The sequence below is a fragment of the Argiope bruennichi genome, chromosome 3 (genome assembly GCF_947563725.1).
Source record: "Argiope bruennichi chromosome 3, qqArgBrue1.1, whole genome shotgun sequence".
In the NCBI taxonomy this organism is placed as follows: Eukaryota; Metazoa; Arthropoda; class Arachnida; order Araneae; family Araneidae; genus Argiope; species Argiope bruennichi.
Window position 1 is genome coordinate 26,416,835 of NC_079153.1, and position 19,186 is coordinate 26,436,020.

A 19,186-nucleotide genomic window follows, 5' to 3' on the forward strand; every position below is an offset into this window, starting at 1 on the left:
TGTGGATTATGCAAACCCCCATTTTTTTAAATTTTTTTTTTTTTACCTTGGTAAAAAAAGTAGTGGAATCTTTTCATATTGAATTCTATACAAAAGAGTTGGAGTTGCCAACCAGAAACTTTCACGTTTGTTCTCTAATAAACATGTTATCAACCATTTCCCTTCAAAAAATTTTGGCTTTTAGACGCTGAACACCATGAATTTTCAGATTATTATATTCATAATTTTAAATGAGAATTTTGCGCTTCATATTCTATTAAAGTAAGAAAAGCCAAATAGGCATTTTGAAGTCTTTTTTTTTCGCTCATTCGAATCCGAAATTTTGCAAAAAATTACAATTTCAGTAACAAGACCAATACCAATTTTCATTCCTTTAAGTCATCATTCTTTAAAGTCATCATTCCTTTCAGTTTTTATCATTCCTTTGCGTTTTTTCAGTTATCTCATTTATATATATTCAAATCCCAGACCAAAAGACAGAAAACCATTAAGTAAATTTGCTTCAAAATTTGTTAAGAATTTATATTTTATATTCTTGAACATTGTATAAAATTTAATTTTTCTAAGTTATTTATTTTTGAGTTATCTCATTCAAATGCATGAAAAAAATACGAGATGAGAAATGGTCAATTTGCCTGAATTATAATTTTCTCTTTTCCTGTCCTAGATTAGCTTTAAATGATTTTCATTCTGGCTTGGTTCCCTAAGCAGAGAAATTTAATTTTAATTAATGAAATTACAATTAAATTACTTGTAATACCTAATTTTCAATAAGGAACAAAAACGACTGTCAAATTAAAAATAAAAATGGGTTAATGCGTTTTCATAGTTTATCATATCTGTAATATATACCGGAAGTATACAATTTTTATATATATAAATATATGCACAGATTTTTAATGCATCTTTATGTTGCTCCAATACTGCAGAAAAGCCAAAAAGAAAGATAATAGACAATTGAGTATTTACTATACATTGCATTATCTTTGCCACAATCTAGAACTGAGAGTTGAGATTGTTTAATTTTAAAATAATTATTTTTGATTTTGTTAGTAAAAGTGAAATTAAATAAAGGTAACAATGGGCATACAAGATCCATGTCAAAATAAAGCTGAATTTTTGAAAAAAAATATGAAATAAATACAAATTGAAACTAATGAATCACAAATTTTTTAATCAATAGAATAGAATCAAAATCTTCAAACAATTTCGGTCAGTAGTTAATTGATTTGAAAATTGTATTACTAAATAAAGGCATGAAAAAGTTATTCAAAAGGGAATTGAAAAGAAAGTATTTGCTTTTTCGAATGCCAGACATTCAAATCTAGGCCCCTTGCCAACACGGTTACAGCACACTCTGCAAAATTTCTGATATTTGGAAGGAAGCAGTTCCTTTGCTTCCAAGTTATTATTATCCACAAAATGTTTTAAAATAGTAACCTATTAACATCGATTCTATTACTGAGTAATTTAAAATAAACTGATCCTACACAATATGCGAAACAGATAATTAAAAAAATTTGTGAAGATAATAAGTCTAATCGTTAAACCAATCATCGATTAAATATAAATTATTTAAGAACTAAGAATAATATAAGGAGTTCCATTTCAAATATTTATATTAAATATGAAGCTAAAAATATACCTAATTTAATTTCTGAAATTTTTTTTATGATGAACAAAAAAATGAAATTGGATTACTACCACTACTTCTATTACTATCTTAAGTTTAATTTTATAATCACACAGCAGAAAATATACAAAAAACATGTGCATAATCTCGGCGCAAAACGCGAGGCTAAATTCAGTTAATAAGGGAAAGATAACCGTAAAAAATACACTGATAATATTTTTTAAAAAATTTAATAATATCAAAGAAAAAATTATATAGATACAAAATTAATTCTATAATAAAATTTATTTTTGAAATTTTAAACTGATGCAAAAATGGTTTTTATATAAATATATGCTATAGAATTAAAAAATTAATACACATTTTAACAAAAATTTGAAAATCCTCTTCTTTCTGAACATTTATTACAGAAGAAGCAACTAACTACCAAATGTGATAGCTCTAGGTTCATTTTGAATGAGGTTTTCATATTGCATGTCGCATGACTCTTTATAGATGATATACCATCAAATAAACGCATTCTAAAATATTATAGAAATTCCCGGGTCCCTTTATTTATGGAAATTCCTATCAAAAATGAAAAGAATGTTTACTGAAATTAGCTTATTCTCCGCTTCAATACCAATTACCGCGAAGAGCATGCATGCATATGTATGTCGAGTGATGACTTCTCAAATAAAAAGAATATAAATATAAAGAATGTAAATATAAAAAATATAAAGAATTTTTTTTTGAAAATTTATTTCATTTTCCCCAATATATATAAAATATTTCTATTACATCCGCTCAGGATAATGACTAATTCAGGGAGGTAAATATAAGTATTCGAATAGCAATAAGAGCTCAGCGAAAAGAAGAGTAAGAGGAAGAGTCCAGCTTAAATTGAATGCGTGTAGGAATCCTGAAGGAGTTCCTAAATATATTCTATTCAAGAAAGTACTCATATCTTTTCAAAACAAATAAGAAAATTAAAGTGGATGTAGGCATTTTACATATTAAATATTTGCCCTTTACATCCACTTAATAGTACAATAATAATTTTAGGGAATTGCGAGATAGACTTCCATGAAGGCATTTACAGGAAATTTATTGAATTTCTTATTACAGCAGACTTTCAAGTATTCAGTCTAATATGCAGAACAATAAGCAAGATAATAATGAAGCTAGACAGACTCCGTTCTATAAACGCTCAATTCTTTTCCTACCCATACTATCAAAAACGATTTTTTATAATTGAACATGCCGCGACTCATATTCTGTTAGTACAGGCATTTGATGTTTTTGTTATTTTGTACCTTTAACCATTCAAAACAGAAAAAAAAGCTTAAGAATAAAAATATTGTACACATTTTAAGATTAATTTTATGATGTATTATTTAATTGCAAGAAGCACAAAACCATACACACAAAACATCAACTTTCTATCGAGAGCAGTTTTTTTTTTTTTTTAATTTGGAGCATGCATTACAAGTGACACATTATATTATTTTTGGGGACACAACTTATGCACTGAAAATTTAAGAGGACTAAAGACAAGTTCAAAATACCATATTTAATGTTAATTACTTAGATATGCAACCTCGCATATAAATATTTTTGTTTCCGCCATTCAGCTCATTAAGTTTTGGTCATGATGAAGACTACATTGCTCATGTGATACGGTAAAGTAACATTCCAAGTCAAGAAAAAGATCAATTATTAGATATTTCATATAACACCACCCACATATATTTCTGTTTTTGCCGCTGGTCTTATTAAATTGTGGTCATGATGAAGACTAAATTGCTCATATGGTAGAATACAGCACAAAGTAACGTTTCAATACAAGAAAAATATCAACTATTAGCTATTTCATGCAAAAGAAATATTATGTATGAGTTTAAAAGGGCAGCTCATGTAATTTTCGGTTAAAGAAAGGTTAAAAAAAGCAACGATGTGGTTTTTAATACCTTTAAAATCAATTTCTTAACTTTCTTTAAATTTTTAGCTATCCTTTCAATTAAAAATAAATACAGGAGAGATTGCAATTTGTACTTGTTTTATGCTTTAAATTAAAATTTTGAAGTGAATTAAAATAAAATAGGCCAGTCATGTATATATTACAAGTTTTATATAAAAATATATAATTTCTTAGTAAAATCGTAACGGAGTCTCCTAACCTTGAGCAATGTATCGATGTAGACAATTTTTTATTCCATATATCCACTTATGGCCCCTAGATACGCTATCAATGGTCGTCCATCCATTGTCAATCTCCATTTTCGGAAATCGTGTTAAAATAAAACTTTTAAAAATACTCCAGTCTCCAACTGAAAGATAGTTGGAGAATGACTGTTTTTCAAGCACAGCTTTTCAGTCAGAATTCTCTACGTTTATTGTGATGTTTCAAATTAATATAGTACTTTCTTTTGTTATTATAAGATGTAATTCACCAGAATTACTTTACACGAATTAACTAATGAAATAAATATGGTTTCTTGAACAGGAGATACGAAGGTCATATAGTTATATAGTCTTAGTCATTTTTACTAGAATGTTAATTTTAAGGGAAATTCACTCAATGAGTATACGGTGAGTTATCTCAATGATGAAAAACGATTCTTTATTCCGTAAGAAACTGAAACGTAAGCACCTAAGTACAGGCGAAGCGCAAACAAGGTGATATTTGCAGAAACTGACAATGCAAAGACAATGAACAAATCTTTAATTGCGTAACAACGCAGTACAACATCGTTTAGATTGCCTCTAAACAGCTTTCTCCGCACTCACATCCCAAAATGAGAATGACTTAACTCTTTTTCTCTCGGATTTTTATAATCTAGTTGATAGGGAATAGAACATTCGAGAAATATTTACAAATTTTTGCACCTTTTAAGGTATTGCCAAAATTTTTGCACTTTCCGGAATCCTCTTTTTATCGTAAATGGACTGCCTCTACGTTTGTCGTCAATCTGACTTGGCACCTGTTCAGCATTCTTTAGAAATATCTGTACAATTCTCTTGCATATATGAAACAATCTGCGCAGGAAAGCAATATTACAGATTCGTAGCTCTATCATATGTTTATATTTTAATATAATGTAAAAGTTTCATTTACGAATATAATTGAAAAATTCAAAAATAAACTATTTTATCTTTTAATTATAAATATTCTATTTAGAGTGTATTGGTTCTTAATTGAGAAATGTTGTATGACATTATGTATATTTTTGATTTATTTCTATGTGTTTCATATTTAAAAAAAATGTTAAGAATCTCAGTTTTATAGTGCGAAAAATGCTATTTTAAAATAAACAAAATATTAGACTTTATGAAGGTTATGGGATGAATACTATTTCAGTACACTAAAGTGGAAAGAAAAACCTAAGAGAAAAGAGCCAAGATTAACAGTTCGTTATATCAGAAATGTTGTCAATTGTACGAGATGTCCGTCAGTAATACTGAAGTAAAGTAAATTGTTCTTGTTCTTTTATTACTCTATTATGTTTTTAATTAGTTGGTAGTAAAAAAATATTTTATTAGGAATGCAGATGTTTCATGAACTACTATTACTCCAATATTAATCTCTGTAGACCTATGACGAACTCTGAAATATACATTTCTTTAAATTTTATTGTAAATGGTTCTGAAGAAATCAAAACATTCTAGAAAAAGGAAAGGAAAATACACCTACTTATTCATTTGTTCACAAAAATAGCATCTCTTATAGGAGAAATTTGAATAAATATGCTGCAATGAGTTATAAATTTATTTATTTTATATTATTTTAAAATATAGAAGACTTTAAACTGACATGATGGCTATTTCAGGAAATGTTGTTGAACTTCACCAGCAGATAGCGCCACTACTGAGGAATAAACGAATGGAAAATGTTCTCTGTGAAATTATATATTATATATATAAAAAAAAGTCCCGTTTACAAATTATTATAAAGACTAATGATTTCTGCATAAAAATTTAAACACGTTAAATCTAATTAGTTATCTGAAATAATTTTGTATTAACTGCTGGTATAAGTTCTTTAAATCCAAATTCAGTATCCGCTGATAGGATATTATCTTGGTTGTTGTGATATTTCTAATTTTTTCAATATTAAAACAATCCGATTTTCATGTTGGGACTGCTCTGGTCTCATGTTATAATTAAGTTTTGGTATGAGGTATTTACTCTTGCAACAACATAATAGAAAAAACGCAATTTCGAAATGAACAAACCACTTGCATTTAATATCCTTGATATTGGCGCCATCTATTGGAAAAATCAAACAGCGCTTTAAAAAGTTTCTTCTATGCAAATGTTCCTGAATTAAAATAATGATTTGTTTCTAAATTAAAATAAAAAAATTAATGAATACTCTATATGTTATAGTATGAAATATATATTATAATATATGGAGGATTCATTTATCCTCTATATGTAATAATATATATTCTAATATCTCTTACAGAAAATGCTATTTTTTTAATTAAAAAACTTTATTTTTTTGCAGTTTATGATTTGAGATGTGATATTTTTAGATACTATTATTTCGAAAATTACCGAAATTTATGTATCAAAATTTTTTCCCAGTTAAAGCCATTAGTAGAGAACATACACTATAGCCACGAAACACAATGTATGATAAAAATATGCGAATACTTTCTGCTTTAACATTAAAAAAAAATTTTTTTTCGAGAAAGGGTGGACGAACTTATGATATTTAATGAACCTGTTCGAACGTATATTTTACAGTGAAGATTCGGTCATGATGAGTATCCCAATATTGATGAAAAAATGATTTATGAAATCTGACAATAATTCTCAACTTTCATCAATGTATTTTTTTTTTAAATATGGTGTCAGTACTTGTTTGTATTTCAGAAAATAAGAGTTAGAATGTAATCGGGACTCTGTGGGCATCGGTATTTGAGCCAATATTAGGACTGACTTGATGTTCGGTTTTCATATGGGTTCGGGTTCAATATCAGGAGCTGATAGTTTTACTTGATTATTTTATATTTAATAAGCTGGCAACTGATCTCTTTATCATAAATAGTTATTAAAATACTAGCTGTTGGTTGATATTAATTGTACAGACTTTTAATTCTACCCATATTTCTGGTTATCCATAACTTTAATTTTTAATTTTAATTTTATACTTTATTTTTTAAAACATTATTGAAAAATAAGGGCTTTTATACATCTTAAAGGATTGATAGCAATGATTTAACTTTTCTTTCATTTTTAAGTATTTCGTCATATTTTTATTAAAAAATATATATTTTTAGTTTCTAAAACATAAATATTTTCTTTTAAAGCATATTTCTTATCCATTATATTTTGAAAATTCTATTCATGTTCAAAGCCTGATTTTTTGTTACTTTCAATTAATTTACTAATAATAATTCTGTTGTTTTAGAACAAAAAATTCTTTAAGACAACATACATTTATTTTTTTATAGAAAATGTTATCAATTTTGCATGCTTTGTAAATGTCGCAAGAAAAGATAAACAAATGCGGCAGAAATACTTTTATTCCACGTAATGATAAGAAATAATCTCATCGTGCTGTCCAGATATTCCGACTCTTTGTATCATGTTGATAAAAGTATCAGTATAATATTTTTTATCATGCTGATGAAATTCTAAGTTTGATACTTTGTATCATGTTAATACAATCATCGCCATGATACTTTCTATTATATTAATGCATGTATCTCTTTGGTATTTTTTAATCAGATTGATACACTATCATCCAATCATAGATGAGATTAAAAACTGATAAACGAATGATTTCAAATTGAGATTTGTTTTTTGAAGATGTATTGCCTTGGTTTTTGACAATGATTAACGGATGGACGAAGAAAGAAAAGAAAAATCTTTTCTAAAACAATTATTATGGTGTAGGTTGGGAGTATTAGTAGTATGTGCTCCATTAGACAGAGTTAACGGAAAATTATGTCAAAATAGTGAATATTTACATTAAAAAAATCACTCATTGCCGATAAAGTTGCCGAGACAAGAAGGCGAACTTATGGGCTAATTAGTTTTTTATGACTCTAATATGGTGTCACTTGTTGAAAGCGAATGATGCTGAGAAGTTTACCAATCGGTATCACTCGAATTCAAACACTGATATCGAGTACCTGTTGCTTTTAATGTCTATCAGTTTTATGTATTTGATATTTCTCTTTGCTTGATACAAAATATTAGGTTGATAAAGTATCGTCTAATACTAATTATTTTTAAAAATTTAAGCTAAAAATAATACACACACATTGTGGCGAATCTTCTTTCTAATTATACACGAGTCAGAGAATACTTGCGCGTTTTGTCAATGCTCGCTTTTTAAATGCCATTTATATGACGGTTTTCCCAAAACTATTTAGTGGCACGTTTACCGATCAGCCGGTGTTTTTGTTTTCGTGATTTGAATTGCATAAAAATCCTTGTTTTATATTTATTGCATTTTTAAAATGAATATTTCTAATAAAATATAGTCTTTTGCATGGAAAAGCTTTCCTTTTTGATTTTCCTAAACACCTTACACATCGTGGATGCGTCACCCCTCCATAATTTTATTCTAATCCTAACGTATATAAATTACATAATTTATTCAACCTTTTCTAAAATATTAGAATATTTTCTATTTAATTAGATTTATTAGAATATTTAATTAGAATTTCTAGAATATTTTCAGTTATTAAATCCTATGATAATTTTATATCATTAACTGAAAATGGCAAAAATTGTAAGATATTGCGCAGGGAGCAATGGATAAAGGGTAAATATTGCGCAGGGAGTATTCAATATTTTTAGTTGTGTATATAATTATATAAATAAACTGTTTCTACTATTTCATGTATATACTTTATTAAATATTTAATTTTAATAATCTAAGATAAAACAGTCATTTGGGTGATGAGATAAAAGGATAAACGGGAAAAAAGTGGACGGCAGTTTCACATTGACCTACTGATTACTTATTATAATTCTATTAACAATATTATCAACAAATGCATGCATTGTCATTCAATGATTTCTTTATATCTATTTTGATTATGAATATTTAAAACCGCTGATCAATTATATTACTTCGAATTCACATTATCATTCACATTTTAGAAAACACTTCTCATTCCATACTTTTTGCGGATTACATCTTGCTGAAAATATCATATCTTTTATAAACCTTTATGATGCTAGAAAAAAAGTTCTGTCTATAGTTGTGCGTTTAGTTAATCATTCACTATTTTAAAAGTAAGTTTAATCATTAAGGAAGGATTATTTTTTTATTAAACTAATACAATAAAAAATAATTGAACCATAAAAATAAAGTATAAGGAAAATTTACGATTCCCTTTAAATTTTATCGTATATTATCTAATAAAGGTGTTATCACTCCATATGAAATTATGGACAAGTCTGTGAACACCACGAGTGCTGAGATTTTTTTTAAGTGCAGGAGCGTTTTGTGCTTTGTAGTATTGTTAAGTAGTTGCTTAGCAGTACTTAGCAGTACACTCCTTATCGATAATTTAAAAAAATTGACATAAAATAATAAATGCAATCGCAAGATCACTTGCCAAATATCATTTATTTAAGCAATTATGTTTTTGAGTTATCGAGTTTATATGGATACGAAAATACATATTTGGTACAAAATTTGATAACGATATACTTTTCTTTAAAACTTTAAACTTTAAACCAAAACTTTAAAAAACGTTAAAACTTTAAACCAAATTTTATTTATCTAGCGTTTTACATTTATTAATTAGTTATCGTGTTTATTTGTTCTCAAATTGACAATCTTCCGCTCAGCAAAATTCATTTAAATTTGACAGAAATATTGACATTTGGTATAAAGATCACATTCCACATTTCACCCATCTGGCTCAAAAAGGTTTTGAATTTTCATGCTCATAGTTAGACAGAGCAACAAAAAAAATATGAATTATTCTAAAGAATTGTTTTGTGGACTCAGAAGTGTATAACATGAAGATTTATCAAAATCTTGAGTTCCAATTATTAAAAATAATAATTATGCATTCAAAAATGAGAATTTGTACATAGAAATAAAAAAGGAAAAGGAGAAGATTGACGAAGATAGCAAAAAAAGTCAGAAACTATTGCCAGCGGATTTCTATAGCAATGAGAATAGGGACATATGTCAGACAGATCTGAGATATCACCCACGTTTAATAGTGACTAAAAAACATAGTAATAAAATGAAATAAAAGTAAAAAGCTAATTATCCTAACGCATTTCATTTTTGTAAACTAACGTCAATAAAAGCTAAACGAATATATTACTTAGGTTTTTGGACAATCTTGATGTCATAAAATCATTAATATCAATTTTGGCAGAAAATAATGCTAACACTCTTCCAAAGATTTTGACAGAACACAGAAAGAAGTTCCTCTAGTTAATTTTTTTTTATTCAGTATGCACATCATTTAACACAATGCGAGTAAAACTGACCCTGATAGGGAAGGAAAACATCCATTATCTAAAGAAAGGGGAAGGGCTAACATTTTAATGACAGAAAACTGTATAATTTAAATGACAGATGATTGTTATTTTTTTTATTTTTCTGAAAGCAGTGAGAGAATGTTCTTTATCATTCTAGATTATGTAGGCACTTATCTGGGTGAATAATTAGATAATAATGATCTTTTTGCAATGTGATGAAGTGTTAACAATGAATAAATGTTATTAAGTGCTTTTAAATTATGTTATCAATGATTAGATAATAATGATATTTTTGTTCTGTGATGATGTGTCAAAAATATATATGTTGGTTTGTGCTTCCAAATGTTATCTTTGTCTTTTTTATCTGAATTTGTTGTTAATGATTTTAGCCGTCGAAAATACGATGTTGAAAAAAAATTTAAATAAGAGAAATGTAGGGAAGAAACGTTAGTATTTTGATGTAAATGAAATTGAATGAAAATGGTTCGTTTTCAAGGAAATTCCGAGAAAACATACATTCGAAACGCTTTAAATTGTATACTTTTTGAAATTATTTTTTTATGTACAGTTTCTTAATAAAGTTTAGAAACTAAAGTTTGTGATAAGATTTTAACCTTACGCAACTATCCTATACCTGCCTAAATTACCTGCCACTTTAAATGTATGTTTTGCGTTTCATATTTTATGTGTTGTATTCTTTACTAGTACTTAATTTTCTATGAAAAAATTACCTTAAATTAAATTAATTGTGTTAAAACTACACGAAATTAATTTTGGTAATTAATGTGAACATCCTCTTATGACAGTGGAAAAGGAAATGTGCGGCTGTTTGTGTTGTATTAATGTGCAATTAATGTGAAATTAATGTGTAATTAATTAGTAATCATGAAATTAATTGTATTAAAAATTACCTTAAAATTACCTTACGCAACTATCTTATACCTCCCTAAATTACCTGCCACTTTAAATGTATGTTTTGCGTTTCATATTTTATGCGTTGTATTCTTTACTAGTATTTAATTTTCTATGAAAAAATTACCTTAAATTAAATTAATTGTGCTAAGACTACACGAAATTAATTTTGGTAATTAATGTGAACATCCTCTTATGACAGTGGAAAAGGAAATGTGCGGCTGTGTGTGTTGTATTAATGTGCAATTAATGTGTAATTAATTAGTAATCACGAAATTAATTGTGTTAAAAATTACCTTACGCAATTATCTTATACCTGCCTAAATTACCTGCTACTTTAAATATATGTTTTGCGTTTCATATTTTATGGGTTGTATTCTTTACTAGTACTTTATTTTCTATGAAAAAGCCTAAATTGAACATTTAGAGAGAATGAATGTGCTGTTAATCTATAACACTGTTTTAAAAAATGCGGTTTATAGAAAGTGTTAATAGACCTTGATCATATCTACACACCTTTGACAATTTAGAGACTTTTCCAACATGATATGCTGGTAAGTTATAAACAGTCAGGCGATAGCCAGAACAAATTAGATAGGTACAGCAGATTCTCATACTCGTCATATCTTGTAATTTCAAATAAATTCTTCTTGCTCCTTCTGTATAAGGGAATGAGTTATTTTGATTCTTTTAGAAAATTCCTTGTGACTTTAGGTTTTTTGGGAAACTATACAAACACGAGATGCGGAAACAACTTTATCTTTTTCTGGAATTGTGTTTATGGAGCTAGCTGGTTAATTGTAATTGCTGAGCATCATTGATGACACGGTTTTTTTTATTTCATCAGCAAATTGTTGCCTGTCTGTGTGTGACTGATGTCAACAATTGCTATTTATTATGTACACTTCAGCTGTATTTTTGTTATCTATGTTCCGTTTGTTTTTTAAATATTTGTGGAGTAAAGAGTAATTTGATGGCTAGGCATATATCTAGGAAGAATAAGAAGTTACTTACCTAGGTACGACAGACTCAAATGAGACTATAAATAGCTCCATTAAAGACATATTTATAGTTTAGGCATCTATCTAGGAAGAATAAGAAGTTACTTACCTATGTACGACAGACTCAAATGTGACTATAAATAGCTCCATTAAAGACACATTTGTAGTCTAGGCATCTATCTAGGCAGAATAAGAAGTTACTTACCTATGTACGACAGACTCAAATGAGACTATAAATAGCTCCATCAAAGACACATTTGTAGTCTAGGCATCTATCTAGGAAGAATAAGAAGTTACTTACCTATGTACGACAGACTCAAATGAGACTATAAATCGCTCCATTAAAGACATATTTGTAGTCTAGCTTGAAAATAAATTTATAAAATATATAAATTCTAAAATTCTATATATTATAAAATATTGGGGTATTATTAACACTTTGTCAAGAGTAAGAGATCAAATCCTTATCCTTTTATACTATTTATTTAGTTATTGCATTATTTATAATTACTTAATGCCTAATTAAATGGTATTTTACATGAGCATGGGTACATGGCATGATATAAGCCATAGTATAAATAAATAATAAGAAAATCCTTTCCTTAAAGTTAAAAATAATAATAAACAAATTATTTACTTATTCATTAAATTAAAAAGATGGTAATTTATTAACTAAATTGTTCTTGATGACAGAGAGCCTCATAATGTGTACTATCTAGGTCGCAAAATGCCTAACTCGCCATTGGTAAGGTTTCATCATCTGGCATGTGAGTATTTTGAAAGCATAAGCGGCACTGCTGACCAGCATTGAGTGTGTTCATTACAACGAAGAAGTAGCCGCTGACTGGCGAAGCCAAGATTACTTGAAACACATAATTCGTGTAAATTTTCAATACTTTTAAATTTTTCAGTATTATCATCGCTATTAAAACGGTATGAAGAAATAACAAACAATTGCCTTTCATTGTCACCGGTGACCTCAGTAAAATAAATCCATCACAAATGATTACACAAATGAATTTGTCTGTTGTAATTTTTATTCACCAAATTATTTAGTGCATAACGAGAAATTCAATTAATCAGACCAAAAGCCATCTGAAATTAGCTTGGTATTCAACATGTCAAAGTAGCTTCACCGAATACCTAACGGATTATTTTCGAAATGGTACATTATAAAATTATTTTAGTTTTAATAAAACACTTCAAAGCAGGCTAAGCTGTCAATGAATCAACAACAACAATGAATAATAACCAATGTAGCAATATGAATCAATAATAACCTTTTAGTTAAAGCGAATCGGAATGTATCATCAATTATCTGAGTAATTAGTAATCATGTGTTGACAACATATATTATTGACTAATCAGAAGTATGAATGATCTGATGAATGAATTATTAAACGTAAAGACTTTATAAAAATATTTGTTTTCTGTCTCCTTGTATTATAATATTCTAAGATTAGCCTTTTACCAGAGGAATAATTCATTGACAGATTTTCACGACAAATTGCATGTCGTAATCTGTCATGATGTCTGTTAATAATGGTGCTAAAATGATCATCGGAATGGCTTTATTATGATTGTGTCACGGCTTTCTGATGAGAGGAGTTGTTGCTGGGTTCCTCTTATCGGAATAAAGTCGCCGGAATAAATTACTCGTCAAAATATGTATAATGCCCGATACACTTTGCTTTCAACTTAGTTCTATTTTCGAGATTTTTAAAAGCGCAGATGTAATAAATCCACTATAAGCTAACAGATGGCCTATATTTAATTTATTTTAATTGATACAATTACTTTTCATAAATTTTTATATTTACTATAAAGTATTTAATATTATTATGAAAAAAAATCCGAGTCTGAAAAATAAACAAACAAAATAAAAGCGTGAAGTCATAAGATGATATGATGAGGAAAAAACAGAAATATTGTAAACAGAATATACAAGAAACTTTCCATTTAAACTTACTCAAAGTATGCAGTATATTTGACTACCAAAATGTTGGAAATCTAATAGTCTTTGAAAAAAATATAATATCTTATTTTTAAATAGACTAATAATGACATGATTTAAAAACCATTCTCATTCTAGGCACTTTAAACAGTTTCCCGGAGAGAAATTAAAAGCACTCATAAAATATTTGTTACGCTTTTCAACTTTTTTCATATTATTCTATTCAGGCCAGTTTCGTTGTATGAAACACTCTAATACTACATCGTTTTGTAGGTGTTTATCTAATAGCTCAAGATATTGTGTGATACCTCCATGATGTTGCTGACAATATCTGAAATCTGGGCAATATCGCGAAAATTAGTGATAATTTAATGCTAACAGGATTAAAAAGATACTGATATTTAGGTAATTATGTTCCTTATTAGCAAAAGACATTGTATGATATTACCACTATATTTTTCGGTATTTTGAACACCATACAAAGTGCAAAGGTTGTCGAACATTTTATGCTAATTGAATTTGTTCCTTAAATCCTGAATACTCTATATTAAACTGATTGAACATGGCAAATGCTTTAGATAAATTAAATATCGAGTTCGATATTTATTAAACTAACCGAATTTAACGAACGTTTTAAGAGTTACATTCCCTCTTAGCTCAAGATATTGTGATATCGTGAAAATACCTTAAAATACTATTCTACATTTTGTGCTAACCGGGTTAAGAAGTTACAGGATTTTAGGGAACTGTGTTCCCTGTTGGCGAAAGATATTGTACGATATCTCCACGATGTTCTTCAGTTTTCTGAACATCAGATATCCTGTAAAGGTTGTTGATTATTTTATGCTAATAGGATTTTCTCATTAAATACTGAATTAATTCACTATTAAATTGAATGAACATTAAACATTTTTAGGCAAATGCGGATGCTCATTAAATATTGAGAGCATGACACACTGATTGAATATGATGAATATTTTAACATTCATTTGAGTTCTATATTAGCATAAGATATTGTATGACATCTTCACGATGTTGTTCAGTTTTTAGAACATCAGATTCGTGTAAAGGTTGTTGATCCTTTTATGCTAATAGGATTTGCTTATTAAATACAGAATTAATTCACTATTAAACCAAATGAACATTAAATATTTTTAGGCAAATGCGGATGCTCATTAAACATTTTTAGGCAAATGCGAATGTTCATTAAATATTAATAACCTGACAAACTGATTGAATATGATAAATATTTTAACATTTGAGTTCCATATTAGCATAAGATATTGTTCCATATCTCCATGATATTGCTCGATACTCTGAATGCTGGACAATATCGAGAAAATGTCTTAAAATGCTAATCGGCATTTTGTTTTCAACAAAAGAGTTTGCTCATTAAATACTGGGCTCTGTATCTATTAAATTTTTTGAACATGACAAATTTTAAGTCAAATGCGTATGCTTATTATCTTTTGAGTTCGTTCCTAATTAAACTGATAGAATATGGCGAATGTTTCAATAATTGCTTTTTCTTATTTTCCCAAGATATTGTGCGATATCTCCATCATGTTTCTTGATATTCTGAATACTTTCCAATATCGTGAAAATATCTTAATATGTATTTGTGTTAATAAGGAGACTCGATAGTAATAATGTGCTAATAATACTGATCTCGATTTCTATTAAACAAAAGGAACATGATAAATTTTTAAGTATGTTCATTAAATAAATATTAAGTTCTTTACTAATTAAACTCAAAGAACATGATGAATGTTTTCATAATTGCGTTTTCCTATTAGTATAAGATATTGGGCGTTATCTCCATGATGTTGCTCGATATTCTGAATTCTGGCCAATATCGATAAAATATTTTAAAACATATTTGTGCTAATAGCGTTTGCTCATTAAGTTCTGTCCTCTATTTCTGTTAAGCTAAATGAACATGACAAATTTTTAAGTATGTTCATTAAACAAACATTAAGTTCTTTCCAAATTAAACTCAAAGAATATGATGAATGTTTTCATAACTGCGTTTTCCTATTAGCATAAGATAATGCGCCATATACCCATGATGTTGCCTGATATTTTGAATACTGGCCAATATCGATAAAATATTTTAAAACATATTTGTGCTAATAGCGTTTGCTCATTAAGTTCTGTCCTCTATTTCTGTTAAGCTAAATGAACATGACAAATTTTTAAGTATGTTCATTAAATAAATATTAAGTTCTTTCCTAATTAAACTCAAAGAATATGATGAATGTTTTCATAACTGCGTTTTCCTATTAGCATAAGATAATGCGCCATATACCCATGATGTTGCCTGATATTTTGAATACTGGCCAATATCGATAAAATATTTTAAAACATATTTGTGCTAATAGCGTTTGCTCATTAAGTTCTGTCCTCTATTTCTGTTAAGCTAAATGAACATGACAAATTTTTAAGTATGTTCATTAAATAAATATTAAGTTCTTTCCTAATTAAACTCAAAGAATATGATGAATGTTTTCATAACTGCGTTTTCCTATTAGCATAAGATAATGCGCCATATACCCATGATGTTGCCTGATATTTTGAATACTGGCCAATATCGATAAAATATTTTAAAGCATATTTGCGCTAATAGCGTTTGCTCATTAAGTTCTGTCCTCTATTTCTGTTAAGCTAAATGAACATGACAAATTTTTAAGTATGTTCATTAAATAAATATTAAGTTCTTTCCTAATTAAACTCAAAGAATATGATGAATGTTTTCATAACTGCGTTTTCCTATTAGCATAAGATAATGCGCCATATACCCATGATGTTGCCTGATATTTTGAATACTGGCCAATATCGATAAAATATTTTAAAGCATATTTGTGCTAATAGTGTTTGCTCATTAAGTTCTGTCCTCTATTTCTGTTAAACTAAATGAACATGACAAATTTTTAAGTATGTTCATTAAATAAATATTAAGTTCTTTCCTAATTAAACTCAAAGAATATGATGAATGTTTTCATAACTGCGTTTTCCTATTAGCATAAGATAATACGCCATATACCCATGATGTTGCCTGATATTTTGAATACTGGCCAATATCGATAAAATATTTTAAAACATATTTGTGCTAATAGTGTTTGCTCATTAAGTTCTGTCCTCTATTTCTGTTAAACTAAATGAACATGACAAATTTTTAAGTATGTTCATTAAATAAATATTAAGTTCTTTCCTAATTAAACTCAAAGAATATGATGAATGTTTTCATAACTGCGTTTTCCTATTAGCATAAGATAATGCGCCATATACCCATGATGTTGCCTGATATTTTGAATACTGGCCAATATCGATAAAATATTTTAAAGCATATTTGCGCTAATAGCGTTTGCTCATTAAGTTCTGTCCTCTATTTCTGTTAAGCTAAATGAACATGACAAATTTTTAAGTATGTTCATTAAATAAATATTAAGTTCTTTCCTAATTAAACTCAAAGAATATGATGAATGTTTTCATAACTGCGTTTTCCTATTAGCATAAGATAATGCGCCATATACCCATGATGTTGCCTGATATTTTGAATACTGGCCAATATCGATAAAATATTTTAAAGCATATTTGTGCTAATAGTGTTTGCTCATTAAGTTCTGTCCTCTATTTCTGTTAAACTAAATGAACATGACAAATTTTTAAGTATGTTCATTAAATAAATATTAAGTTCTTTCCTAATTAAACTCAAAGAATATGATGAATGTTTTCATAACTGCGTTTTCCTATTAGCATAAGATAATACGCCATATACCCATGATGTTGCCTGATATTTTGAATACTGGCCAATATCGATAAAATATTTTAAAGCATATTTGCGCTAATAGCGTTTGCTCATTAAGTTCTGTCCTCTATTTCTGTTAAGCTAAATGAACATGACAAATTTTTAAGTATGTTCATTAAATAAATATTAAGTTCTTTCCTAATTAAACTCAAAGAATATGATGAATGTTTTCATAACTGCGTTTTCCTATTAGCATAAGATAATGCGCCATATACCCATGATGTTGCCTGATATTTTGAATACTGGCCAATATCGATAAAATATTTTAAAGCATATTTGTGCTAATAGTGTTTGCTCATTAAGTTCTGTCCTCTATTTCTGTTAAACTAAATGAACATGACAAATTTTTAAGTATGTTCATTAAATAAATATTAAGTTCTTTCCTAATTAAACTCAAAGAATATGATGAATGTTTTCATAACTGCGTTTTCCTATTAGCATAAGATAATACGCCATATACCCATGATGTTGCCTGATATTTTGAATACTGGCCAATATCGATAAAATATTTTAAAGCATATTTGTGCTAATAGTGTTTGCTCATTAAGTTCTGTCCTCTATTTCTGTTAAACTAAATGAACATGACAAATTTTTAAGTATGTTCATTAAATAAATATTAAGTTCTTTCCTAATTAAACTCAAAGAATATGATGAATGTTTTCATAACTGCGTTTTCCTATTAGCATAAGATAATACGCCATATACCCATGATGTTGCCTGATATTTTGAATACTGGCCAATATCGATAAAATATTTTAAAACATATTTGTGCTAATAGCGTTTGCTCATTAAGTTCTGTCCTCTATTTCTGTTAAACTGACTGAATATGGCAGAGTTATTTGGTACGTGTGTTTGCTCATTAAATACTAAAATTGTCCCATTTTAAACTGACTTAGCAAGTAAGATATAAATAAAATGTTGCGCAGTATAGTTATGAGTTGCATTTATATCCAAATCATTCTTTATCATCAGTAATAATTAATGAGCATTCTTAATCATAAGTAATCTTTTCATCAAATGAAAAAAAGAAATCTGTAAAGAGGTCATGGACCTAGAAATAGTTAACTAATCTTCAGCTAGAATCTGTACCTTTTTCCAAAAATAATCTCAACCTTCTTATACTGGTTAAAGCATTTGTTTTTTTTCACCTTTCGCTTCCCAAGGTAACTCATTAATCTTCCAAGTACGCTACAAGTGTTCGCGGAGTTTTTAGGAAATGGTCCTATTTACAGTCGGTATCTTGTAACGAAGCATTTGCTAGGGGTTTACTGTAATCCCGTCTAGCAAAGCAAACAGCGGACCGAAGTATCGGCGGAAGATACCTGGATTAGGCAGAATGGAATGCTTTAATCGGATCAGTTAAGAGTTTGTCTTGGCGCTTCTGTTGTTGTTGAGGACTTCCGGATTAAACTTCGCTCTCCTAATCA